Below are 6,077 nucleotides of genomic sequence, written 5' to 3' on the forward strand. Positions count from 1 at the left end.
AAAAAAATCGTGAAAATAGGTGAAATTTTCGTGCTCTAGACCACCGGGTACCCTTAGCTCTAGACTATTAACCTTATTCCACTATTATTATCTAATACCTAAAACAAAGTTAATAATTTTATAAAGAGAGATTGAAGATATTAACCTAGGTCAAAAGAAGTTGGATGTTATACATAAGTTGAACAATTCACGCATTAAAAAGAAAAAAGAAAAATTGTCCCAAGTAATTTTTTTGATCAAATAATAAATTTTCAAACAATTTTTTTTTTTTTTCAAATAAAAATTAGTTTGTTTACTCCTTTAATATTAAAGCAATAACCTTGTTTCAATATTATTATTCAAATAAAAAATTAAAAAAACTTTTTTTCAAATAAAATTTTCACATTTTTTTTTCTTTCAAGAACATTTTTGTTTGTTAAAAAAAACAAAAACAAAAAACAATTTTGATTGAAAAATAAGTTTTTTTAATTTTGTTGAAAAAAAGTTTTTTGATTGAAAAATTTTAGTTGTAAAAAAAAGTTGTTTTAATTTTTCATGTACTTTTTTTTAACAAAAATTTGTAACAAAAAAAATTTGATTTTATTTGAAAAAAAGTTTTTTTAAACAACAAAAAGGAGTTTTTGACTCCCTTAACTTTAAAACAATATTCAATATTACTACTCAAATAAAAAATTAAAAAACTTTTTTTTACTCCCTTACCCTTAAACCTCTAGCCGTGATACAATATTATTACCTAAAACCTGCTATTGCCACAAAAAATTAATTTCTAAAGATATCAAAGAGGTATAAAATAAATAATAAAAAGCGATGATAAGTTTTTTCTCAAAAAATTTTTTTGCCTTTTGATCAAATAAAAAATGTTCAAACTAATTTTTTTTTTTTTTTTTTTTTTTTTTTTAAATGTTTACCACCTTGACATTACACTCGTTTCAATATTATTATCTATTGCCTCAAAAAACTTATTTATAAAGAGAAATCAAAGATGTTATACTACATACTTATATATATAATTGGCGCGTACACCCTTGTTTTGGGTGTTTGGCAGAGCTCCTCCTCGGATTTGTGGTGTGCGTCTTGATGTTGTTCCACAAATGGAGGGACCTACAGTTTTAAGCCGACACCGAACGGCAGATATTTTTATGAGGAGCTTTTTCATGGCATAAATACACTCGGAGGTTTGCCATTGCCTGCCGAGGGGCGACCGCTATTAGAAAAATGTTTTTCTTAACTTTGGTGTTTTCACCGAGATTCGAACCAACGATCTCTCTGTGAATTTCGAATGGTAGTCACGCACCAACCCATTCGGTTGCAGCGGCCGCTATTCTACATACTTAGTCCTGCCATAAAATTTGTTACAAGTTAAGTCCGTTACAGATATGAAATTATAATACTTTTTTAATGAAGTTGGTTTTATTTAATCATGTAAATCTTAAAAAACCAGCAATTAAGTGTTCGAAATGGTCACCATTTGCTTTTACACAAGCCTTCAAGCGATGAGCCCATTCAGCTATTGCAGCACGGTTTCCATGGATAGGAGTGTCGCTGCTCGAACCAAAGCTTGTTTGAGACACTCCAAATTCATTCATCCACATGAGGTCTTCGACAGGGCATGTTCTCCAATTTTGATCACAAACTGTAGTCCAGTGGATTCGATCAGGACGTCCAGATGGTCAATCTTCTGCGGCTATGAACCCCGGAATATTGTTTTTTATCCATTGCTAGGTGGTTTTTGCCTTATAGGCTGGAGCGGAATCTTGCTGGAAGATCCAACGCTTCCCACTGAAGAGAATACTGCTCGACTGCTTCACCACGTCTTCAAAGACATCTTCCTGGTAGACTTTTGTCCCGATCTTAACTCATTTCTTCGCAGAAATGAAGATATGTAACGCCTTTACACGACACTCCCCACCAAAACATTACGCAGGCTGGATGGTGGATGCGCTGAACCCTTGGAACAACATTTTTTGTGTCTTTAAAAGTTTTAGCCACGATTTTGTCGTTTTGCTAATTAAAAACTTATTTAACAGTAAAAATTTTCTCATCTGTGAAAAAAACATTTTCATGGCCGTTGGCCGTGTGCCACCGAAGAAGCTGCTTACTCTGTCGAGTCTAATTTTCTTCAAGCGCTTTGTCAAAAGATAACCAGTTGAGCGACGGAAGGCTTTCATGTGGAGATCATCTCTAATTAGTCTTGACATGGATACATTTCGATACATTCATTTCCAGGATATGATTTTCTGCTTTCTAACGGGATTTCTGCGAATTTATTCTTGAACAGCTTTTATGGCTGCACTGCTTCGAACCACGCGAGTACGACCACTTCCATTTCTGACTGTCACTTCAGACTCGACCAATCGTGCAATACTCAAAAATCCTCGAAATATTCAGCAGTTTTTTCAGCAGATCGTAAATCTCGCTTGCACTTTTACCACACTTTTACACTTTTGTAATGCAATCAATGCAATGCGATTTTGCTTAGCTCCACACTCCTTTTTTAACAAGCGAAATTTGGCGCGAAACGCAGTATAATTTATGAGTAAGCAATGCGCACGAACAAAAACAACAATAACGTAACTTTTTTATGCGAATTGGTTCTCGCCGTACGCATTGTAAGATTTGTCACAGAATTTATGGCAAGACTAAGTATATTAACCTAGGGTAAAATAATTTGGATGTTATGTATGTTATGTTAAATAAAAAACGATCAATACTAATTCTTTAAAAAAAAAAAAAAAAAAAAAATTTTTTCTTGAATTTTTTTCCACAAAATAAACTTTTTTGTTACATTTTTTCCAAAAACTTTTTTGTTCCTAGACTTTAAGCCACTAACTTTGTTTCACTATTATTATTTAAAATAAACTACTACTATAAAAAGAAATTCTAGTCGCTTAACCCTAAACCAATATTTTTATTTCACTATTAATTCCTAAAACCAATTATTATTATAAAAAAACTCTAAGCCATTAACCACTTGTTTCACGATTGTTACCAAAAATCGATTACATATTATTGTCAAAAAACGGAAAATATTATAATATTCTAGTCCCTTAACTCCAAGTTCCATAACTTTAGTAAAGAAGTTATTCAAACACAACATTGATGATTAATTTTGCACCGTCTTTAACGAAATGTATGTTCGACAAGCTGAAAGCTTTGATTCTAAAAACACTAAAAACAGTGTGGCAGCCACTTTAATTTGTCAACCATGGGATATCCTAAGGAGTATCAAAAACAGTCTACAACGCGTTTTGAATATTTTTTTATTTTTTATTTTCCAGTGAAAATCGTTTTTTGCATATAATTTCGGGCTTGCTATTTTTCTGTAGATAATTGATATAATAGTTGCAAAAGGTACCCAAAAAACGCGCCCAATCATACAAATCCAAAATTATTAGTTTTGCAGAACTATTTGTTTGTATTTTGAGTTTACCCACCTCTTCAATAAAATGCTGTACCAACAATATGACACCTTTGTGTTAAAGTAACATTACAAATATTTGCATTAATTTTTCACCGAACTACAAGTACCAGTTTTAATTATATTCATGCGAGAAAAGGCTTGAAAAGTATTTTGCGAAGAAACGACTAGGTCTGTAGTGCGATTCACTAACTCATTTTAACGATATTCGCGTTGTTTTCTTTCCTTAACCACAATTTTAACGACTTGGCTATTCGATAACCCATTTCATAACTATAATCGATGAAACAAAATCAGCTGTTTGGTTAACCTGTCGATTATCGCAAACTAAACGGCAAGCATTTTGTTCGTCCATGTAGTTAGAATAAGAACCATTTGATGGGAAACATATCAGTATGCCAAGTAGACAGCGATCTGTTTCATATCCTCCACTGAGCTGTGGAGAAACACTAACAATCCAGATACGGCTTAGTTTGTAGCTCGTTTATTTATATATCGATGGTTTTCGAGAAAAGCGACACAACTCAAAATTAACTCAAATTCGGAGTTTTGCCGTTAAAAGCAAAAATCAACTACAGAGTTTATATATTTTTATCTGGAAAAGCGTCATAAGCGAATCTTGAAGCAATTCTGAGAGATGGCGTTAGTGTCGTTTTGTCAGGTGATCGAATTGGCGCGTCACTTATCTAGAAAACTGACCCAACTCAGTATTTTGTATTTTTGAATTAAGTCACTTTTCTCGAAAACCATCGATATGCAGTGCCAAGAAGTATCTATAAAAGGTGGTATGATTAGAGTAGTTGATTTACTCTTCTTGCATTCGCCTTTAATTTAGAAATGCCAGTAAAACGGAATGACGGAAAGTTGTTGATGCGTTGTGAATAAGCGACGAACTAGTTTTGTCATTCATTCCATCCTTCATTCTTTTTGACTTGACAGTTCTAATTTAAAAATGTTTATGTAGCTCATTTTCCACCTAAAACCAAATGAGTCCAATTTGCCCGATATTTACAAAACTCCGGAAAGTTTTCATTAAAATTCCGGAAAGTTTCCATTAAAATTTCAAACTTTTTACACTGGATTCAGATAGAATGAATGCTTAAAAGATTTTGCGCAAAGCTTGAAATTTGAATTTAAGTGATTTTTGTTAAGAATGAAATTTATTTTTATAAAAAAAGTATTTAAAATTAATATTTCACTGTTTTTATATACTGTAGTTTTTATATTTAATATAATAGTTTTATGCCATTTTATTTAATTTAATTTTTTTTCGCTTTCTAATTACAATCTTTGCAATCTTGCATTCATTTCAAAACTAAGCTTATAAATTAATTGAATCACTGATGCTCAACAGCGCGCAAGAAAGTGTCTGTCCCGTTGCCCTTTTGGCTGCCAGTTACAAGCCTATCTGCCATAAGTGGTGAGTAGGGAGATGAGTACCCCGCATTAAGCGAAGTACGCTGAACAAGTTCATGTAGTAGCATTAAACTAAGTACATTGATCGGGTACATGTCTGATGTCCTCAACATGTGTGAATATAGTCAAAACTTTTTTATTTTCATTTTTTTGAAGCTTAAATAACAAGGAATTGTTAAATAAACAAAAAGATAATGCAGCGCTAGCAACGGAGACTTTCAGCTGGTAGTCAAAACTTATTAATACGATGGTGACCCTATAATTATGTCGCCAGAGAACGTAAATACATAGAGAAGGATGAAACAGAGAACGTTAACGTGCTCATACATGATTCAATCATTGAAGGTTTGCTCACTAGACATTCGATTTTTGACACTCCCTTACAAAAGGTTGTATTTAAGAAGGTGAATAAAGTGGAAAATATTAAACCCTTTTTGGTAAAAATGGTAGCAATAAATTATTTTCTTACTCATATGGAAACAAACTGCGAACGGTTTAAAAACTAAATTTGAATGTAAATAATGGTACAAATAGAAGTTATTAGCGGAAATTGCCTATTGCCTGTCTAATATTAAAGACATTATTTCACTTAATCCCAGATTTTATTTTGAGAATTAGTTTTTAAATTTAAAACCGATCGCGAAGTTGCGAAGTTTCGCAAATATGAAACTATTTTGTTACAAATAAATAAATAATTGGCACGTACAATTCTGTTAGGTGTTTGGCCAAGATCCTCCTCCTATTTGTAGCGCGGGTCTTGATGTTGTTCCACAAATGGAAGGACAGTTTTTTTTATGAGAAGCTTTTTCATGTTGGTACGGTGCTTTGCTAAGCCTCCTCTGGATACTCCATCCATCCATGGGAATGTGGGCTCATTGGAAACAAGTTCCGTCAATCCTAACTTTTTTATAATGAGGTATGCAATGGTATCGATCGCGTCGGGACTATCCAATTATTCTCCCTGTCGTAACTCTTTGGGAAATGCTAGCTCTTTGCAAAACATGAATTTCTTCTAAATCAACACATCACAAGAAATAAAGCTTTGTGAATTCTCCACTCATCGATCTTGGATTACGTCAATTACTTTATCATGTCCTGACTTAAGCGGTATGTATTCTATGCCATACTACTATAGTCCTGAACATACCGATGAAAACTATTGAGCGATTTGTTGCTTGTAAGCATACCATTTTGAAAATGAAATGTTTTTTCTACAAATTTTACTTTTTCTCCACTTTTACTA

This window comes from Anastrepha ludens, chromosome 3 (assembly GCF_028408465.1).
Source record: "Anastrepha ludens isolate Willacy chromosome 3, idAnaLude1.1, whole genome shotgun sequence".
Classification (NCBI taxonomy): Eukaryota; Metazoa; Arthropoda; class Insecta; order Diptera; family Tephritidae; genus Anastrepha; species Anastrepha ludens.